The 22,698-nt window shown below is 41.3% G+C and overlaps 1 long non-coding RNA gene across 1 annotated transcript; it reads left to right on the top strand.

The window, feature by feature from the left end:
* Positions 1-2,346: 2,346 nt before the first annotated feature.
* Positions 2,347-17,109, top strand: LOC138760180 (uncharacterized). Its single transcript, XR_011355489.1, has 2 exons — positions 2,347-2,462; positions 16,744-17,109. It is a non-coding gene; the product is annotated as an uncharacterized lncRNA (long non-coding RNA).
* The last annotated feature ends 5,589 nt before the right edge of the window (positions 17,110-22,698 follow it).

Raw genomic sequence — 22,698 nt, 5'->3', positions numbered from 1 at the left:
ATCAACATTACTGGAAGTTATCATGAGGAGGGCAAAACAACAGACTGGGGGGAAAAACGACTTTGAAACCAACAGCAACTACTGAAGAACTTGGGCCTACCTTGCAAACGGAGCCGATTCCTCATCTGCCGAAGTCTAAGTGACAGCCACCACCTAGCATTCAGGTAACTGGATGGCGCTGGTGCTTGGAGACGTCCTCCTCCTGAATCCCAGGAGCAGCTGCGCGTGCGTGGAACTCTGCGCAGAGTCCGATTCTTGCTGTGTGTGGGGGGGGGGTTGACTCCTCACAGCCCAGCAGTGCTGGACTGTTGAGGGAGAGGCCTAGACCCTGCAGAGAGATGGAGCTGCCGTCTATGTCGACGGAGGAGGAGAAGGAGGAAGATATCATTGGGGTGGTTGAAGAAGAGGAAACAGTCAATTATCAGGGTAGGCCCTGAGCTAAAATTGTTAAATATACTGAGAGTCAAACCGGGCCTGCAACTTGTGCAGCCCCATCAAGTCAGTTTAATATTTTAACTATAGAAATGTCAACTTTATCAATTCAAATAAGCAAAGGTTTTTCATCTATGAAGGAACATTTTAGAAGTTTGAAGGATGAAATGTTGACTATTAAGACTGATGTGGCAAAATGTGCAAAGCTGGTGGATAAAATGCAAATTAAATTTTGGAAAATTGAAGAGAAGTTTCAGGATTGTCATGAAGATGTGGTACAATGTAAAGATACGGTTAATAAAATGGAGGATTCTTTTACTGCTTGGGAAGTACAAAGAAATGATTGATTAAAGAAAACTGATGTTTTGGAAAATCAGAGTCGTAGAAATAATGTTAAGATTGTTGGTTTACTGGAAGAATTTGAAAGCTTGGATCCGGTAGTTTTTTCAGAATTAGATTCCTGAGGTTTTGGGAAGAGAGTATTTTCCAAATGGTTTGGAATTAGACAGAGCACACAGAGCTATTAGGAAGAAACCTTTTCCTGGTCAACTGCCATGCTCTGTTTTAATTAGATGGCTACGTTATCAAGACAAAAAAATGATTTTAAGAGTTGCCGTTCAAATTGCAAGAAAACACCAGACCCCTTTGATGGTTAAGAATAATAGAATGTGTTTTTTTAAATGCAGATCTGAGCCAAACCATTGTTAAGAAGCGTAAAGAATTTAACCCTGCTAAAGCTGTATTATGGAAGAAAGGATATAAATTTGCATATAGATACCCTCAAGGGTTTTTTTATGGTGAATATCAAACCCAGTTTTTCACTGATGAAGATTATGCTCTTTTATTTACTAATTCATTGCTTGAAAATAAGCAGAAAAAAAGTCAAGATCAACTTTCTCTCAATTGAAGCCAGATCAAGAAAAAGATGGTTCACAGAAGATGGGATGCTACGAACTAACTGAAATTGACATTGATGATGACCAAGTTAACAGAAATTTGTAAGCACCATTTTATACTTGAAATGTTTTTTTAAGTATTGCGTTTACTTAATTGTTCTGTTCAGGGGAGGTGGTTTTGATTGCCTCTCCTTCTGAAGTCCTTGGCCACTTAGTGACGTTGGTCACTTCCCGTATAATAGAGGGAATAGTACTGCTTGTCAGTGTTTTTTCCTTTGAGAAAGTGGGGAGTTTAGAGAGAGAGAGAGAGAGAGAGAGAGAGAGAGAGAGAGAGAGAGTCACAGCTGAAACAAGCAGGAGAAGCTGGTTGGAACTGAAACAAACTTCAGAGCTGTGGATGGCTGGAAGTGCTATCTGTCTGATGTTTCTCTTGGAATAAGTGGAACAGAAATGGACTCTGTGCTAGCCTGAAAGAAAGAGGTTATCATCTGGAGAACCCTGATGGGGCAAGTTTCATCAGTATGACATTGAGGTGACAAATGGTGGTACCTCAGTTGTGGAATTCCTGGAACAACATACCTCTCTCTGCAAACCCTACGAGAACCTTCCTGAGCAGTAAACATTCACCTTTCGAGCACCAAAGCCTGGTGAACTTTATACATGTTAAATTCTGTGCACAATATAAGAATTGCCTGCAACCAGAGTATTTGGAAGAATGAGAAGTGAGATTGAACTGTGAACCAAAGAACATTTCTTAAATTTACACTCACATTACGTACACGTGCGCTTAGAATTAGAAGGGGGTTAAGTAGGGTTAGTTAAGTTAATAGAGATAAGTTAAAGTGTGATTCTGTTTTCATGTTTAAAGATAATTAAAAACAATTTTTGTTTAAGTAATTACTTGTCTTGGTGAATGTCTATTGCTGTTGGGTTTTGGGGTCCTTTGAGCTCATAATAGGTGTCATAAAGAAGTAGGTTCTTTTTTACATTCTATTTGATCATGTGATACTATTAAACCTTTTTGGACATGATTTAAGGAGGTCTTAGAGAAAATTCTTAAGATTAAATTGTTAATGGAACCAAAATTATTTTTATTGTGTAATGTTAAAATGTTGGGTTTGAAATTGAGATTAAGTAAGTATCAAATTGAGTTTTTGAGATTAACTTTGGCTGTAGTGAGAAAATGTATCATGATTAAATGGAAAAATGAGGTTGATTTAAGTGTATCTCTTTTTCTTTCTTCTATCTTTGGGGTTGGGGTAGGAGGGAGAGGGAGAGATTGGAGGGAGGGGTATTGGGGTGGATGGGAAGGTGTGGGGGAGGAAGGATTTGGTATATACCACATTGTTCTTTGTATATGAATTATTATATTTTAATATATTTGAATGTAATGTGGCATAAAATTTTAAGTAAAATATTTGGAAAAAAATGATCAATGATAAATATTGGTTTGCCAGTGATTGCCATACTCCAAACAGGTACAAATGGATTGGAGCTCCCAGTAATCTGTTATCACATTCTTAAACCTGGCCCAAGTAATGAAGACTAATATTAGATACTGAATATAACATTTTAATGGGGAAAATATAAAATGATTGATCCAATCAAATTTCAATCAAAAGTAATTTAATCAGTTTTTGTTTGAATAATTTTGTTTTTCTGATGACATTGTAGCGGCTGTGTAGCCGGCCAAGCGGACGCTCAGTGTGGTAATGCGAACCGCCACCATCAGTGCAGTGCACGGACTTACCTAAGGGCTGGCATGCCAGTGGTACTGAGTGCCAAGGGATGGCACGTTGATCAGCTGGGTCCCCTGCTGAAAGGCACGGGACATTAACAAGTCTCAATTTAAACCTGCTGATCCCGTGGACCAGCAGCCATCCCTTAACGAGGTCCCACCTTTTACCGTGGAGCCTGGGACAGGCAGGGAATAAAAGCCACTTGTAAAGCTTCAATAAACCAGTCTTGAGTTGACTACTCTGGCATGTGTTTGTATTTTTTTTTAGTAACTCTACCATAGTAGCCACTACAATTGATGACCCCGACTGCAAGATTTAACTGAAACTTGAATCTCCAGTCATATCAGACACAGCTACAGCAGCAGGTGCAGCCACCGCCACAGTGGCATTTAACACAATTGGACTTCATTTACCTCCTTTTTGGACACATCAACCTCAGGTTTGGCTTTTTCAGGCTGAAACCCAGTTTTGTCTTAGGGGCATAACGGTGGAGGACACAAAGTTCTGGCGTGTCGTAGATGCATTAGATGCTGCTACTGCATCTCGAGTGAGCGAATTTATTCCCAGACCTCCGGCAGAGAACCAGTACACCAGGTTCCACCAGCAAGGCATGAGCGCGGCATGCAGTTTTTTAACATGGGTGACAGGAATCCATCAGACCTAACGAATGAGATGCTGGCATTGGCGGATGGTCATTGCCTGCTTTTTGAAACCTTATTCCTATCAAAGCTACCAGCTCGCGTCGCCATACCCATTGCTAACAAGGATTTTCGCCATCCCCATGACATAGTACAGGAGGCTGACAGGCTCTATCCTACACAAGAGTCTGCTCAAATACTGTCTGTTTTGGCAGCAGATACATCACCCGCATCCTACGAGCCTCCTGTATCTGCAGTCCAATCACAGAAGGAGGAACGTGGTGACGTACCATTGCCGTTGGGGGAAAAATGCCCATAATTGCATCCAGCTATGTACCTATTACAGGAAAAAGGCGGGAAACAAAAGAGCCGGCTGCCAGTAGTTGCCTCGGCAGCTGACACAAATACAGGCCTATTATATCTTCAGGATGACGTGGGTAAGCGCAAGTTTCTTGTAGACACAGGTGCTGAGCTTAGTTTACTCCGACCGACCTATTTTGAAAGGACGCATAAACAATAGCACCTGGCTCTTCGAGCAGTGAATGGAACTACCATTCCCAGCTTTGGCAAGCAACAGATCACAATTGGAATAGGTGGGACCACATTCCATTAGAAATGGGTCTTAGCTTCTGTTGCTCAACCTATTTTGGGTGCAGACTTTTTACGATCCCATGACTTACTGGTAGACGTGAAACAAAGGAAATTGGTTCATGCCACCACCTTTCAGACATAACCACTAGCATGCAGCAAAGGGAAAGTTTCCCAGCTCGGGTGCATACGCTGCACAAGGATGCCCTGCTCAACGAATTACCCCATATTCTCACTCCTAATTTCAATGCCTTGAAAACAGCCTCATTACATATACACTTCAGGGCCACCGATTCATGCCAAGGCTTGTCGTCTTGCATCTGATAAACTGCTGCAAGCAAAGGCAGAGTTTACAGCAATGGAGGAGCTGGGTATCATTCAATGCTCCAACAGTCCTTGGGCATCACCATTACACATGATACCCAAGAAGACAGGTGGATGGAGACCCTGCGGCGATTACCGTAGGCTTAACGATGTCACTACACCCAACAGGTACCCAATTCCTCATATACAAGATTTCACCACCCATCTACATCATTGACGCATATTCTCCAAGGTTGATCTGGTAAAGGGATATCGATACCGATTCACGAGGATGACGTTCCCAAAATGACAATTATTACCCCATTCGGACTTTTTGAATTTCTTAGAATGCCATTTGGATAGAAGAACACCGTGCAAACTTTCCAGCGGCTTATGGACGCTGTAGGCAGGGATTTGGAATTTGCATACATTTACTTGGAATACATCCTTATAGCAAGTCGAAAAGAGCATGATCACCCCCTGCATTTGCACCGCCTTTTCCAATGGCTCCAAGACTTTGTGGTCTAAAAATCAACCCCGACAAATGTAATTTTGGCAGATCAAACATGGAGTTCTTAGGGCACAAAATCACAGCAGATGGCATATTCCCATTATCAAACAAAGTAGACGCCACCCGTACCTTTTCCAAATCTACTACCGTCAAAGGTCTACTGAAGTTTTTGGGAATGATAAACTTTTATCACAGGTTTATTCCTGGAGCTGCTGTTTAACATTGTCTCCACCAAACACAAGAACATTATCTGGACCTCGGAGGCAGAGGTCATGTTTATGTCTGCCAAAGAAGCATTGGTCAAAGCAGCAATGCTTGCACATCCCAACCTTGAAGCTACTTTGACGCTTAGCACCGATACCTCAGGTACAGCTGTGGGTCCAGTTCTTGAACAGTGCATCAATGTTCATTATCAACCCCTTGCCGCCTTCAGTTGCCATTTAAGACCAGCAGAAGTAAAATATAGTACCTTTGATCGTGAACTGTTAGCATTATATCTAGCTACACGACACTTCTGTTATATCTTGGAAGGTCGACATTTCACTGCATTTACAGACCATAAACTACTCATTTTTGCCTTTAGCAAAATGACAGATCCATGGTCGGCAAGACAGCAACGCCATTTGTCCTACATTTCAGAATTCACTACGGACGTATGCCACATTTCAGGAAAAGACAATCTAGTCATGGATATGCTGTCTAGACCAAGTGTGTACCATATTCAAGGTGGAATCAACATTGCTGAACTGGCTGCGACACAGGCCACAGATCCTGATATTCAGGCATACAGTACAGCCATTACTAGACTGGACATTCAGCAGGTGGCACTGCAGCACGGTGGACCAGAACTCCTTTGTGATTTATCATTAGGCTATCCTAGACCATTGGTCCCATTGTCATGGAGGCAATATCTTTTTGACAACATTCAGAGTTTGTCACATCCATCCATCAGGACAACAGTCAAGATCATGTCAAATAAGTACATATGTCATGGACTAAAGAAAGACGTTGCTCAATGTGCATGAAGGTGCATCTCCTGCCAATCTGCAAAGATTCAGCACCACACCAAGGCACCCCTTCAGCCTTTCCTGACAGTACGCAGGGGGCTCGAGCACATACACGTAGACCTGGTCGGACCATTACTAGTGTCACAGGGCATGAAGTATATTCTAACATTGGTAGACTGCTTCACACGCTGGCCAAAGGCCATCCCAGTACCAGCCAGTGATACTGAAACATGTGCTAGAGCGTTTATCCTGAATTGGATCGCTAGATTCGGTGTGCCTACGAACATAACTTCGGACCACAGGCCACAGTTCACTTTGGCATTATGGTCTACCCTTGCACATTTTTGTGCTACACAGCTGCACCACACCACGGTACACCATCCGCAGTCCAATGCCTGGTGGAGCATTTCCACCGACAGCTTAAATCTGCACTTAAGGCCCGACTCACCGGCCCCATCTGGGTCGATGAGCTACCATTTGTTTTGCTGGGGGGTACGCATGCCTCCAAAAGAAGACTTGTCTGCATCATCTGCAGAGTTGATGTATGATGTGGCCCTTTTGGTTCCCGGAGATGCTCATTTCACAGCCAACTCTGAGCTAGATGTCCTTCAACAACTCCACAGTGGTATTGCTTACAGCAAGCCGACTTCTACCAACTGGCATGGCAACCCTGGACAAGTTCCCCCATCACTCCTGAACGCCAACTTCGTATTTGTTCGTAGACAGGTCCCAGGGGCACTGTTACAAAAAAAACCATACAAAGGACCATTCCGCATCATTAAGAGAGATGGAGTCATGTATATCTTCGACATTGGGGGACATTCACAACATAGACCGAATTAGGCCTGCCCTTACGGACCCTACTACACCCATTCAGTGTCCTCAGCCCAGACGACATGGGCGTCAGCCTATGACATGCATCTCTGGTGTTTTTAAATTATGGTGACGATTCGGGGGGGGGGGGGGGGGTGATGATGTAACGGCTGTGTAGCAGGCCGAGTGGGCACTCAGTGCGGTAATGCAAACTGCCACCATCAGTGCTGGCATACTAGTGGTACAGAATGTCGAGGCACAGCACGTTAGTCAGCTGGGACCCCTGCTGAAAGGCACAGAACAAGTCTCAATTTAAACCTGCTGGTCCCGTGGACCAGTCCTCCCTTAATAAGGTCCCATCTTTTACCATGGAGCCCGGGACAGGCAGGGAATAAAAGCCGCTTGTAAAGCTTCAATAAATCAGACTTGAGTTGACTAATCTGGCATGTGTTTGTATTTCTTAGTAGCCGCTACAACATGATATTTCTAATAAAATATCTTAAACATTAGTTTGATTTTGCATTTGATTGCTTTTGGTTTTTTTTTGTTTTGCATCAACCAATCAGCAAATGAAGAGGAATAATGTATTGCATAAAAATGTACCAATAATGGCAGGCAACCTGAAGTGATCTCAAGAACTCTGCAAAAGAATATTATCAGAGAAATTAGTTTTAATATATCAATCATTGGTAAATATTGTTTTGAAACTGAGAAATTATTGTTTTGTGGCAGCTCACCCATGTTGCAGGCAAACTGGCGCCAGCAGTCGCGGATTTGTCCAGTCAGAGACGTACTCAGGAGCTCTCAGTGTGGGGCAAAACAACGGTCAGGAAGTTGATATCATGTCCGCCCTGCATGAGTGCTGGGACCAGCATGGACCTTTTAAGCGCGCAAGTTTGAATCAATAAATCAGTTGGTCTGAAGCTCTACTTGACTCATGGTGGCTGATAGCCACAGTTTCAACAATTTCCTTTCTTTTTCGATTGGAAATAAATGAAGCAAACCTGATTTTTGAGAAATCAAATTGTGCCAGATTGTTGAAGAACATATCTTCATGTTGTGGACAGAAAATCCAAACACAAGTACATTCAAACTTGACGGCCATTTCTATATTGGAACAAGGAATCTGTTTTATACTTTGAATTTCAGTTCTGAAGTAATTTTACCATCTTGGATGTAGTTATCTAGTGTATGATTATGTTATTGATGTTTCCTTTTATTTAGGAGAAATTCAATTGCTGAAACAAATCAATATCACTTTTTCAGTTTTCATCTGTACTTCTACCTAAAAGAATTCAACAAATTGGACATAACATTAAATTTGTATGTTAAAAAAAATTCTTGATGTGGTAAATATATATTTATGTATATATATATATATTTTTTTCTTTGGCTTGGCTTCGCGGACGAAGATTTATGGAGGGGGTAAAAAGTCCACGTCAATATATGGACTGTATTTTCATCTTGTGGCAGAGATATGTTAGCAATTATGTATTACAGAAATTCTATGTTGTTTACATATCCTTTCCAAATAAATATGAAGTAGTTGACATACCTTACAATTTGTTGGATGAGCTCGAAAGGCTTTTACAATAGTCCAATTTATGTGTGTGCCTCTGGCATTTGTAATTAAATTGTATTTTTTATTGATCGTGTATAGCACAATTAAAATCTGTTTTGCATGCTTTATAGACAAGACAATTCATACAGCAGGTAGTATAATTCTCTCGTGTATCTGTAAACATTGGTAAGAGACTGCATATTTAAAGGAGTTACATGACTTGTTAACATATTAACATTTAAAAAGCTAAATTAATAAAGCAATTACATAAATCTTAATGAATTCAAAAGAAACTATGAATGACCTGAAACACGTTTCACCTTTTGTAACTGCTCCCCATTTGAAAAGGGGCAGCACGGAAGGCATAGTAGTTAGTACGCCGCCTTTACAGCGCCAGGGTTAAAATCCCTCGCTGTCTGTAATGTGTTTGTATGTTCTCCATGTGTCTCCGTGGGTTTTCTCCACTGCCTCTGGTTTCCTCCCACCATTTGAAATGTACCAAGGGTGTAGGTTAATTGGGTGTAAAATGAGCAGCATGGCGTCGTGGGCTGAAAAGGCCTGTTACGGTACATTTTAAAAAATCTACATAGAAATTGTAGTTTAGTGTGGTTTAGTCAGTCAATTTACTGCACTGGTTTAGAACAACAGTTGGCAAGTTTCAGGAAGTGAGTATGTTGCTGCTGGTCTCCCAAGTTAGGGTTAGGGATAGGGTTAGGGTTAGGGTTAGGGTTAGGGTTAGGGATAGGGTTTGATACTTATGTTAGTATGCTGATAAAATGACTGCTGTGAAAGACAGCTGTCCATGTTTGTATGAGTATCTCTCAGAAGTAATTTTGATTGTGACTGACTGTTCCAGAATAAAGTAGTATTTTCATGCAATCTGGTGGCTTTCAATTTAAATCATTAAGAATCATTATCTAGCACGTTGTGTGAACATTTGTGTTGTAGATGGTATTTGGCCAACTGTTATGTTGAAACTGTTGGTGCCAGGTAAAATAGCGGCCCGGCCATGGTCTAGATGTCATGCTGAAAATTCCTTTTTGTTTCCCTTCGAGAAGAGATCATAAGCCAGGGGAACTCGAGTAAAAGTTATTAGTTGAAGAATTAGAAAGGAAATGAAGAAAAATACTTTTAAATCAAGTTGGTGGGATCTGTCAGTAAGGGTGGTTGGAGCTGCAATATTTAATGCATTGAAGTAGTATGAGATAGTATTTGGTCTGAACTCTAGGGACTGCATGGGTTTCTTTACGATCATAAATTTCTAACTCAAGCTATCTCAGAGGGTTCCAAGTTTTGGAACCCTCTCACGGGAGAGTTAAATTCAAAAAGTTCAGACGTGGTGATTTTAAAAATGGGCCCATGGTGGAAATGGCCAAACTTTGGATTGGTATTCAGTTCATTGAACAAATCGCAGCCATTTGACTGCTTGATATGGTAGCACAGGAAAAATCTCTCGTGATTCTACGAAGCATTTTATGGATGGCGCACGTTATATTTGTCTTGTGACGTTGACAAATTATGACTGACTGATGCAAACTAAGTTATAGATTGTATACAGAAAAAATTTCAATGATCTCCAAATATGTTTCTGGACTAACAGCCATCAGTGGTACCCCAAGGTGGAGTCTATGTTTTAGATTTAAGTTGTTGCAAATGGATTTAATCATAAAGTTAGTTCTCTGAAAATTGGAAGCTTATACCTGAGCTCTACAACTGTCCACATGTGACAATATCCATTTGTGTTTCGGAATGATTGTGCACTAAAAATATATCTTAAGGGGTAGATTAGATTGTGGGGGTTTAGATATAAGTTTACATTCTACAAGAGAACCTAACATTTCACAAAAGACATCTCATTTAAAATGCAAGACCTATGCTTAAGTGTAGACTCCATGCCTGCCATCGACTTTACAGAAACCATGAAGAGTGCCCGTGAAGACTTCACAAGTAGGTGTTATTTGGACTGATGTTGTAGAATTGAAATGGATTATTGTCTTTAAAGAAACAGCATGTAGGAACAGATGACCAGGCTCAGAAACTGATTAATCTTTTATTGGTAAACTGGTGCCAGTGATCCAAATTTCTGGTTGAAGTCTGCTGTTCTATGAGGGGTCATGTGGTTTTGCAAACAGAGAAAAAAGATGTCATTCTTTGGGGGGGGGGGGGAGGAGAGAGAGGGAGAGTCAGGTTTACTGCAGCAGTTGGTGTTGAAGGCTGCAGGTTTTCAGACCTGTTGCAAGATCTCATTTCAAGATGGGTTTTGAGTTCCAAGTTCAGCCTGTTCTAAATCTCTGTTGTCAATTACAGAGCCTGTGGCTGGTTATTGTGTTTCACCTGAAATAAGGTAAAAGAAGAACGCTTTGTGGTCACCTGGGAAGAAGAGGTTATCTTTTGGAAAAACCCACGAGGGGCCAAATTTCTTCAGCAAGACACTGAAGTGGCTGATTGAATACACACAAACTGATCTTAACAAGCAGCGATTAATCTCTCTGAAACCAACACAGATCTTGCTTTGCGGTAACAATTGAAGTTAAAGCATCAGAGCCTGGTGAAGATCATAAATGTTAAATTCTGTGCACAATATGGAAAATTGCCTGATACCAGTGAACTTGGAGAAGTAAATGATTGTCAGTGAAACAAAGAACTTTCCTGAACATATGCACAATACAGACACGTGTGCTTAGAATTAGAAGGGGGTTAATAGCAATAAGTTAAATATTGATATTATTATGTAGGAAGAAAATTTAAAACATTTGTTTAGGTAACCATTGTCCTGGTGAATTTATATTGTTGCTGGTTTTTTGGACTCCTCTGGATTTGTAACACTTATTGAAGGTGTTCTGGAAAAAAATAATTAGCTGCTGAACCCAGCTACTGAATCCATGACAGGCTGAGAGTTCATTGATACGGTATACAAGTAGCAGACTAAAGATCTGATCCAAGATGTGAACAGCAGGAAGCTGAAAATCAAATGTACTGTGGAGACAACACACACAATACTGGAATAAATTGTCGTCTTTGTTTTTTTTTGTAAAAAATAAATAGCTTTGATGAAAAGAAAATAATGGTAAAATGTTCTAAGTTAATTGAAGATGGAAGAAAGATCAGTCACCAATTACCATATTTTATAGCATATAAGACCCTTTCTCTTTGGCTTGGCTTCGCGGACGAAGATTTATGGAGGGGGTAAAAAGTCCACGTCAGCTGCAGGCTCGTTTGTGGCTGACCAGTCCGATGCGGGACAGGCAGACACGATTGCAGCGGTTGCAAGGGAAAATTGGTTGGTTGGGGTTGGGTGTTGGGTTTTTCCTCCTTTGCCTTTTGTCAGTGAGGTGGGCTCTGCGGTCTTCTTCAAAGGAGGCTGCTGCCCGCCAAACTGTGAGGCGCCAAGATGCACGGTTTGAGGCGTTATCAGACCACTGGCGGTGGTCAATGTGGCAGGCACCAAGAGATTTCTTTAGGCAGTCCTTGTACCTTTTCTTTGGTGCACCTCTGTCACGGTGGCCAGTGGAGAGCTCGCCATATAATACGATCTTGGGAAGGCGATGGTCCTCCATTCTGGAGACGTGACCCATCCAGCGCAGCTGGATCTTCAGCAGCGTGGACTCGATGCTGTCGACCTCTGCCATCTCGAGTACCTCGACGTTAGGGGTGTGAGCGCTCCAATGGATGTTGAGGATGGAGCGGAGACAACGCTGGTGGAAGCGTTCTAGGAGCCGTAGGTGGTGCCGGTAGAGGACCCATGATTCGGAGCCGAACAGGAGTGTGGGTATGACAACGGCTCTGTATACGCTTATCTTTGTGAGGTTTTTCAGTTGGTTGTTTTTCCAGACTCTTTTGTGTAGTCTTCCAAAGGCGCTATTTGCCTTGGCGAGTCTGTTGTCTATCTCATTGTCGATCCTTGCATCTGATGAAATGGTGCAGCCGAGATAGGTAAACTGGTTGACCGTTTTGAGTTTTGTGTGTCCGATGGAGATGTGGGGGGGCTGGTAGTCATGGTGGGGAGCTGGCTGATGGAGGACCTCAGTTTTCTTCAGGCTGACTTCCAGGCCAAACATTTTGGCAGTTTCCGCAAAGCAGGACGTCAAGCGCTGAAGAGCTGGCTCTGAATGGGCAACTAAAGCGGCATCATCTGCAAAGAGTAGTTCACGGACCAATGGGCATATAAACCCCCATTTCAGCAGGGAATATTAAGAATTCTTTTAGTGTATTTATGGCTAATGTTACAAAGTTCTGTGTTGTGTATTGACCTATGTGTTGTATGGTTTTATGTTAAAAAGTGACAGTTTGCCTTAGAGAGCCAAGGTGGACTGCTGAGAGAGTGGAAGACAGACTGGGCATGTGCAGAAAATGATCTAAAAATTTCTGGACTTGGAAGACAAACCACCACTGGGGGTGCTGTGGAGTGGAAGGAGGCCCAGTGCATGAGTCATCATCTGGAGGACAGACAGTTTAGAATGTTGGAATTTTAAAAAGGGATGAACATTCCGAAGACAGCCAGAAGGATCTGGACCAAGCCATTGTCCCTCTCTCTGCAAGCAACACAAGACAACTTTGAATTTTGTTCTCTCTCTCTCTCTCTCTCTCTCTCTCTCTCTCTCTCTCTCTCTCTCTTCTCTCTCTAAGATCTTTTGGCTTCAGTTTACCAAACAAACTGAATTTTGTTTATGATCTTTGCTTCGGTTGAGATCGAAGTTTTGTGTTTGTTTTGTGTCTAAGTTTTTCTGTGGGATGGTTGGAAATATAACTTAGACTTTAATTACATATGTTATATTTAGGCTGGGGAATTTATTAGTTTTACACCGTTATAGAAATTTGTATAGTAACCAGTGGGCATTGTTATAAAAGGGGGGGATTTTGAATTAAAGTTTGAAGGTGAATTTTTCTTAATAAAGTAATTACTTATCTTTACCCCTGTGTGATATGCCTTCTTTGTGGTTGCTGGTTTGATCTTGTAACACTAAGTAGAATGTATTTAATTCAGTTCTCACTTTGCTGTGTGGCTTCTCCTCGGCAGGCTACCCAGCCCCAGGGCCCGGATTCCCCACTGGCAACCCGTGGGTTTTGGCAAATGGGTTTCTCCTGTACCTCTTGCGCTGCTGGCAGGGGCCACTGTGGTCGGCCTTTTCACTGAGGGAAGTGAACGACAGTGATGGCGGCTCCAGAAAGCACAGGCGAACCAAGGGAAGGTGGCCTGTGAAGCTGTGGGTCCGCTTCCTGGACAGCCGCAGCACCTCCGTGGGCTTCTTGAAGCTGGGCGAGTAGCCGGTGACCTGGTCAGTGGTCATCGTGGAAATACTGAGAGGACAGTGGGGCATCCCTCCCTCCCTCCCTGATTCCGGGACTGGGCAGCAAATACTGGGTAGACAGTAGGGATCCCTCCCTGATACTGGGGCCAGGTGGCAAAAGTGGGCAGAGAGCAGGGGATCCCTCCCTCCCTGATACTGAGCCACGCAGTGATGATTATCACTGTCGACATTATTCACCATTATCACCCTAATTTCAACTTTGCATACAAGACTTGGGGATTTTTTTGGTAATATTTTATCATTTTTAAAATATTTAGCAATCATACCAAATACAAAACATCCACCCCCTTCTATCTCTTTGTCCTATTAAACAGAGAAAGAATGAAGAAAAAGCAACAGAACAAAACCATCCCGTTGTCAGAGTGAACAGTAAAACATATGGAGATATGATAATACCACATTTTAAAAAATCTTTACAGAGATCTACTGGCTAGCCAGTACCGGTCAGAACCCTATATTGGCATCAGTGAGGTACCTGTATGCTCTGTCAGAACTTTAGGAAGGTGTTATATTCCCTTCCTGAGATTGTATGTGTCCTTTTCAATTGGGATATAGCTACTTATCTCTGAAGACCACCTATCCATGAGTAGATTGGAATCAAGCTTCCATGTTACTGCTATGCACTTCCTGGCCACAAATAAGGCAATTTATGTGAATTTAATTTGAGAATTCAATTGAAAGACCTCAACAATGAAGACGCTGTTTACATCCGGTACCGCACGGATGGCAGTCTCTTCAATCCGAGGCGCCTGCAAGCTCACACCAAGACACAAGAGCAACTTGTCCATGAACTACTCTTTGCAGACGATGCCGCTTTAGTTGCCCATTTAGAGCCAGCTCTTCAGTGCTTGGCGTCCTGTTTTGCGGAAACTGCCAAAATGTTTGGCCTGGAAGTCAGCCTGAAGAAAACTGAGGTCCTCCATCAGCCAGCTCCCCACCATGACTATCAGCCCCCCCACATCTCCATCGGGCACACAAAACTCAAAACGGTCAACCAGTTTACCTATCTCGGCTGCACCATTTTATTGGATGCAAGGATCGACAATGAGATAGACAACAGACTCACCAAGGCAAATAGCGCCTTTGGAAGACTACACAAGAGAGTCTGGAAAAACAACCAACTGAAAAACCTCACAAAGATAAGCGTATACAGAGCCGTTGTCATACCCACACTCCTGTTCGGCTCCGAATCATGGGTCATCTACCGGCATCACCTACGGCTCCTAGAACGCTTCCACCAGCGTTGTCTCTGCTCCATCCTCAACATTCATTGGAGCGACTTCATCCCTAACATCGAAGTACTCGAGATGGCAGAGGCCCACAGCATCGAATCCACGCCATTGAAAATCCAACTGCGCTGGGTAGGTCACGTCTCCAGAATGGAGGACCATCGCCTTCCCAAGATCGTGTTATATGGTGAGCTCTCCACTGGCCATCGTGTCAGAGGTGCACCAAAGAAGAGGTACAAGGACTGCCTAAAGAAATCTCTTGGTGCCTGCCACATTGACCACCGCCAGTGGGCTGATATCGCCTCAAACCGTGCATCTTGGTGCCTCACATTTCGGCGGGCAGCAACCTCCTTTGAAGAAGACCACAGAGCCCACCTCACTGACAAAAGACAAAGGAGGAAAAACCCAACACCCAACCAATTTTCCCCTGCAACCGCTGCAACCGTGTCTGCCTGTCCCGCATCAGACTTGTCAGCCACAAACGAGCCTGCAGCTGACGTGGACTTTTACCCCTCCATAAATCTTCGTCTGCGAAGCCAAGCCAAAGAGAAGAATTTGAGAATTAGTTAGTGATCTACCAACCGTAGTAAAGTTCCCCAAAAAAACAAAGCTCTGGGGCAACTGGGAAGGTGACTCCCATGATCTTGGTTAGGGTGTCACAGAGGTCATACCAAACGGGCCTCCAGGGGATATTTTTGAGCCAATTTTTGGGGAAAAAAAGTGGGTCTTGTATGCCGTCAAATACGGTAGTCAAGGCTAGAGTCGTTAAGCATCATTTTCTATAAAAGTGCATTTTGATGCAGTTCTTTGATGAAAGCTTGGGATACATAATGCACTGTGGCACAGGTGACCTGCATTTGCATTGACAAGCAGACAAAGGCAAAATTCTCATTGCTCACTCAATTGTAAATAGTTTTTGCTTTGCCTTTGCATCATTGACTTTTAAAATTATCTAAATATATTTAACAAAAAAAGCCACAATCCTTGTGCAGGAAGTGAAGAAAAATGAGATTATTTATAAAAGCTTTGGTTAGCAAAGCTAGCAAATGGGTATGTTTGAGGTCGAACTAGTTGCTCCCCTATCTCGAGTGATTCAGAAATCTATGCATGAAGATGCTCTTTTGTAAGAATTCTTCCTTTTATATAAAGTTTCCAGACAATGCTGGTATGAACAGCATAATTGCTTGCAACATAGACAAAGCTTTGAAAGCATTAGCAAATTCTGAAATGTTCCTGAGTGTATTTTTGAGAATTAAGCCTGATTTCCTACTATTCTTATTATAAAGATTTGAAATGTCTTTGTACATGAAATTTAAATATAATCCATTTTTCTTTGATATCTGAGAAACCTAAGTGAATTTTATTCTGCACTAAATCTGAACTTGATGCTTATTTTAGATTAAAATTATAATTAATTTGTTGCTTAAGTTGTTTAATGCCTGAATTAATGCATTGATTATGATTCTATTTCCTGAACTGAATATAATGATGTGGTAATTATACAAATGATATAAACCATTTTAGTGATTTTATGATTTAGTGTAAGTATTGTCTCAAATGCAAACTGTGTTAATCTGCATTTTTACATTTGCCTGATATTTAGCTTTTGAAGGATTCCAATTAATTTGACTTTTAAAACCAAAGTATAGCAGTAATCTTTATTATTATTTTGTTACAAAAGGCACTAAAGAACCTATATATTTTTTCTTCCCAAAAGTTTGTCTTTCAATGTGCCTCTTCTAAACGAACAAGAATGACTCAAGAAAAGGACGTAATCAAAGGAAAAGCTGCAGAAGCAAGAAATCTGTAATTGAAGCTGTTTTCTTGGTCAACTTTTTTGGAACATTATATATCCAAGATAATGCATTTAAAGGCATGTATTGCTTTGGTTCAAACTTCAAATTTATTGCCAGAGTACCTACACGACACCACATACAACTCTGAAGGTCTTTTTCCTGTGGGAGAGGCATAATTTCTACTTATTGGTAATAGTACTTAAAAAAATGTAAAGAAAGAATGAAATGTAAGCAAACTGCACAAAATAGAGAAAAATATTCATAATAAATCATGTGAAAGTCTTTAATTGAGTCTCCAACTGAGTCTGTTGTTAAGATGTCTAATGGTGGAGAGCTAGTAACTGTTCCTAAAAGTGGTGGTACGAGTCTTGTGGCATTTATGTCTCTCTCCTGATGGTAGCAGCGAGAAAAGGGAATTTCCTGGGCGGTGCAGATCCTTGATGATTGCTGCTATGCTCCGATAGCCTTGTTCCCTGTGGATTTTCTCGATGGTGGGGAAATTTTGCCTGTGATGTTCTCGGCTATGTCCATAATCTTTTGCAGGGCTTTCCGCTCAGAGGTTTTGGTGCCCCCATACTAGGCCATGATGCAACAAGTCCGCACACTTTCTACTACACATCGGTAGAAGGTTTTCGATGTCCTACTGAATCTCCGCAAAAACTCTTGAGGAAGTAATGGCGCTGATGTGCTTTCTTCATGATGACATTAGTATGTTGGGTTCAGGAAAGATTCTCTGAGATAGTGACTCCCAGAAATTTAAATTTGATCACCCCCTTCACTCTGATTTCCCCCTCCCCCAATGATCACTGGATCATACACCACTGGTATTCCCCTCCAAAAGTCTACAATCAGCTCCTTGGTTTGGTGACATTGAGTGAGAGGTTGTTGTTAGTATACCATTCAACCAATGGTTTCATGTTGGTTTCTAATGGTTGTTTCTAGTGATTAAACTCTTCAAATCGTCTTTGTTAAGTATAATAAAAAGGAGCTAGATATTTAAGGAGCTTCTTTTAACCCATGTGATCAATAGGTAAGGAAATATTGCACATTTTCTCAATGTAAGACTCTGGAGTTAAAAATACACAGTTAAAATGATCAGTAGAGCTACAACTGAACTCAGGGTGTGAATTTAGACTTTAGATTTTCTAGATTGTAAATGTTTGAGCTCTAAATTACATAATAATTTGTTTACTTAATTACATTTCTTAATAATATTGGTTTTACATCTTGGGTGTTGATGAGACATTTTTCTGATTGATTCTCATTTGTCCCCAATGGCCTTGAGCACGATGTTGCTCAGAGCCAGGTTCATTTTTCTTTAACCCTGTCACAGCACTAACTGGTCACAAATGACATCTTTTGTGATCATGATGTACAATTCTACCTTGCCTCTTATTCGATTTTATCATGGTTGATTACTCTCTCCTCTTGTGTACATCTGCTCTGTTCAGGTTATTAGATTCTCCTTTTGAAAGTCCCAGACCTCCCTGTCTGATTGCATCCAGTACATTTACGGTCAAGATTTCTCTTCCCATCTGGCACATTTGCCTTGGCTCTCTCCTTTGGTGCCTCATTTATTTGCATGTTGAGCTTAAAGTGGACCTGTGATATTGGTAGAATGTAGATAAATGCTTTTTACTGTAACAGTTACAGGACAGACTATTCAAATCAGGATGTTTATTCTAACTTAAATAACAAGGGACTCACTGCATATTCAACTTGCGTCATTTATGAGTACTCCATGAAATGGAATTCTTGTTCTCTGATCGCATAACCTTTTTAAAATAACTATATAAAATGCACTAAACTGTGTCCCCCCTGAAGAAAACATGTATAAACTGTTTTCAATTATACACTGCTATTATAGATTTTCTAATTTACTGGCTTCCTAAATCAGTTTGATCTTTTCATTTGTGTCTTTGTTTCGATCTTGGCATTTGTTCCATCTCTAAGAACCATGTAGCTTCTTGGCTCACTATTATGACTGAACGGTCATCGACTTTGTGTTGATGTCAGGAATAGATTTGTTGTTAAGAATTACTTTAATATCTGTTCCTTTTATTTGATAAACATGAACATTTCTGACATGATTAATGGTACAAATGAAATGTTCTTTGGGTGACAGATTTCGACAAGTTCATAAAAGTCCCTTTGCTCATTGGCCCTGATGACTCACACTCTGTTAGAAAGTCATAATTGCTTTTCTTTTCCTTGAAATTTGGCATTTTGCTTCTATTATAGCCCCCTATTATAGGAAGCTCAAATGAATGTGTAAAGGACAATTCATTAACACTTCACTGGAGTAAAACCAGTCATGGAGTTGCATGTCATTTAAAAAGGAAGTTAGCCAGTGATTTATTGTAAGGCTGAAATAGCCTTGCTTCTCCAAGACATTTTTAACCACACTGCCCCACCAACGGTGAAGAGATATAGATATAGAAGAACTAATTATGTGTTGTTTTGCATATTGAGATATAGAGAAAAGCTTTGTGTTTCTTATCCAAGCATTTGTAACCACAGCAGGGTAGTGCAAGAGTAAAGGCAAGAAAGCAGAAGTGCGGGTGTCTTGCGTCAGGATGTATTGTATTTGACAGCATATAGGACCCCATTTTTCCCCAAAAAAAATAACCTAAAAAAATCACCGTGTCCTGTATGTGAAGGTGACATTTTGGTGCTGCCATTTTACAGGTTGGCAACAGGAGGAAAGCTCTCAAACTACTCACCTGTGCTTTTCAGAGTTGATGCTGCCACTTACCTCCCCCAGTAAGAAGGCTCGCTCTCTCTCCCTCCTTCCCAGTCACTTGTGCCCGCCTGCCAGCTCTCTCTCTCTCTCTCTCTCTCTCTCTCTCTCTCTCTCTCTCTCTCTCCCCCTCTCTCTCCTCCTCCTTCCCTCCCATCTCTTGCTCTCTCCTACAGTGTTTTGACGGGAGCACTGAGCCTCGACGATCAGGCTTTGTTGGATGACCACAGCCTCCCGAACAGATTGAATGAAGCATGATCAAGCCACTCGCTCACTGCCACCCATGCCTCATTCAATTTGCTCAGGGGACCAGTCGCTCACTCCCTCCTGTCACTCGCTCTCCCACAGATTTTTGGGGGGGAGCGCTGGGCCTCAATGATCAGGATCACCGAGAAAAGCTTGATCACCGAGGCCCAGTGCTCCCCTCAAAGCACTGTGGGAGAGAATGAGTGGCAGGACGGAGGGAATAAACAAATTAAATGTGTTTGTTACAGGGTATATTATATATTATATTTTATTAATATCTCTTTAAAAGAGATAGATTGTGGGGGTTTAGTGAGTAGATCACTTCACAGAGTTACACTTCACAAAGCACATCTCATTTAAAATGCACGACTTTTGCTCAAAACAGACATCCAGGCTCTGAGTGCCTTTGAAAAGACAATGAAAATACTTTGGAAGGAATTTTAAAAATTTGGTGCAAATGGAAAGTCCATGCTCAGAGGCTGATAAGAGCAGACAAAGATTGGGTTTGGAACCCTGCAAGGATTTCTGGTTTTGGAAACAGAGAGAGAGAAAACTATTCTACAGTGGCTTTAGAGGCTGCAACATGACAAGCTGGCAGCTTGTTGAAAACCCCATTTTGAAGACTGGTTGAGTTCTGAGTTCAGCCTGTTGAAAGCACTTATAATTCTTACACTCTAGCCAGCCATTTCCTCTTGTTTCTCCTGAAATAAGGGAAACGAGCAACAAATCTCTCTGAAACCATTGAGAACTTTCCTGAGCGCTAACCATTTAACTTTAAGCACCAGAGCCTGGTGAAAATTCATAAATGTTAAATTCTGTGCACAGTATAAGAATTGGCTGATACCAGTGAACTTGGAGAAGTGAGAAGTGAATGATTGGACTTTTAAAGCAAAGAACTTTCCTGAACATTACATACAAGTATGCTTAGAAATAGAAGGGCTTAAGTTAATAGTAATGTTAAAGTTTGATCCTGTTTTTATGTTTAAAGATAATTAAAAGTAACTTTTGTTTAAGTAACCATTTGTCTTGGTGAATTTCTATTGCTGCTGGGTTTTGGGGTCCTCTGGACTTGTAACAGAGGTAAATGCACTAAAACAAACTTTTCCTGAAATTTCATGCTAAAAATGGAGAGGGGTTCCTATATGCTGTTAAATACAGTAGTATGAAAAAAAAGTACAGTTGAACAGTGCAAGGCATATCTGATACCGCTGGGAGTCCAATAAAAAATCTGGTGACTGATGGTAGAAACTGTTCTTAAATCTGGAGTTGTGTCATAAAGGGCAACTCAGGAGGGGAAGGGGAGATTGGGGATAAAGAAGATAGAAATAGGAGAATAAGGAAAATGTTGGATGTTGTAGGAATGTTGTCTGGTAAAGAGTTGAAAATAAGAAAACAGAAATGGAAAAGGAGGAAAGGTAATGATGGAAAAATGGAAAGAGAAGATAAACAAAATATAAAATGGCTACGCTGAACTATATGACTCTAAATATTAATGGAATACATAACCAAATTAAAAGGAAGAAACTACTAAATTTACTGAAAAAGGAAAAAATAGATATAGCATTTGTCCAAGAAACACACTTAACTGAATTGGAGCACAAGAAATTAAAGAGAGATTGGGTAGGACATGTAACAGCAGCATCGTATAATTCAAAAGCAAGAGGAGTGGCTATATTAATTAGCAAAAATGTGCCATTTAAAATAGAAGAGGAAATAATAGATCCAGCAGGGAGATCTTCTTTGGCTTGGCTTCGCGGACGAAGATTTATGGAGGGGGTAAAAAGTCCACGTCAGCTGCAGGCTCGTTTGTGGCTGACCAGTCCGATGCGGGACAGGCAGACACGATTGCAGCGGTTGCAAGGGAAAATTGGTTGGTTGGGGTTGGGTGTTGGGTTTTTCCTCCTTTGCCTTTTGTCAGTGAGGTAGGCTCTGCGGTCTTCTTCAAAGGAGGCTGCTGCCCGCCAAACTGTGAGGCGCCAAGATGCACGGTTTGAGGCGTTATCAGCCCACTGGCGGTGGTCAATGTGGCAGGCACCAAGAGATTTTTTTTTTTTTTTTTTTTTTTTTAAATTTTTTTATTTTTCACACCATAAATCACATTAGCCATGATATACACTATTTCTTTTTCACACATATACAGTGACTTTTTCTCCCCCCCCCCCCTTTCCTCCCAAACCACCCCCCCACCCCCCCCCCTCATCCATTTTAGGTATACAATCTAGGTTGCATTAAGCCAGTCAGACAATGTTGTCATTCAACAAAATTACACCAGAAATTCTACTGAGTCCATTCTTTTCTTTCCTTCTCCTTCCATCAACTTAGGTAATGTTTGTCCCCGGTAGGTTTTCGCTATTGTATTTAATGTAAGGCTCCTATACTTGTTCGAATATTTCAATATTATTTCTTAACCAATATGTTATTTTTTCTAATGGAATACATTTATTCCTTTAAATTTGGTAGTTTCTTCCTTTTAATTTGGTTATGTATTCCATTAATATTTAAAGGCATATAGTTCAGCGTAGCCCTTTTATATTTTGTTTATCTTCTCTTTCCGTTTTTCCATCATTACCTTTCCTCCTTTTCCATTTCTGTTTTCTTATTTTCAACTCTTTATAAGACAACATTCCTACAACATCTAACATTTTCCTTATTCTCCTATTTCTATCTTATTTATCCCCAATCTCCCCTTCACCTCCTGAGTTGTCCTTTATCCCTTGTCGGACAACCACATCTCCCCTCTCCATTTGGATTTGCGAATCCACTCGCAAGCGTCAACTGATTTTGCAGTGACCGCTATTTCCCCCCACCCCGCCTCCCCCAGAAAAGATTTCACTTTTCATATGTCACAAAGGTCCCTCTTTTAATTCCCTCCTTATTCTCTCTATTCCAT

This window comes from Narcine bancroftii, chromosome 4 (genome assembly GCF_036971445.1).
Source record: "Narcine bancroftii isolate sNarBan1 chromosome 4, sNarBan1.hap1, whole genome shotgun sequence".
In the NCBI taxonomy this organism is placed as follows: Eukaryota; Metazoa; Chordata; class Chondrichthyes; order Torpediniformes; family Narcinidae; genus Narcine; species Narcine bancroftii.
Note: the sequence above shows the minus strand (reverse complement) of the source record. Positions and strands in the feature narration are given on the sequence as shown.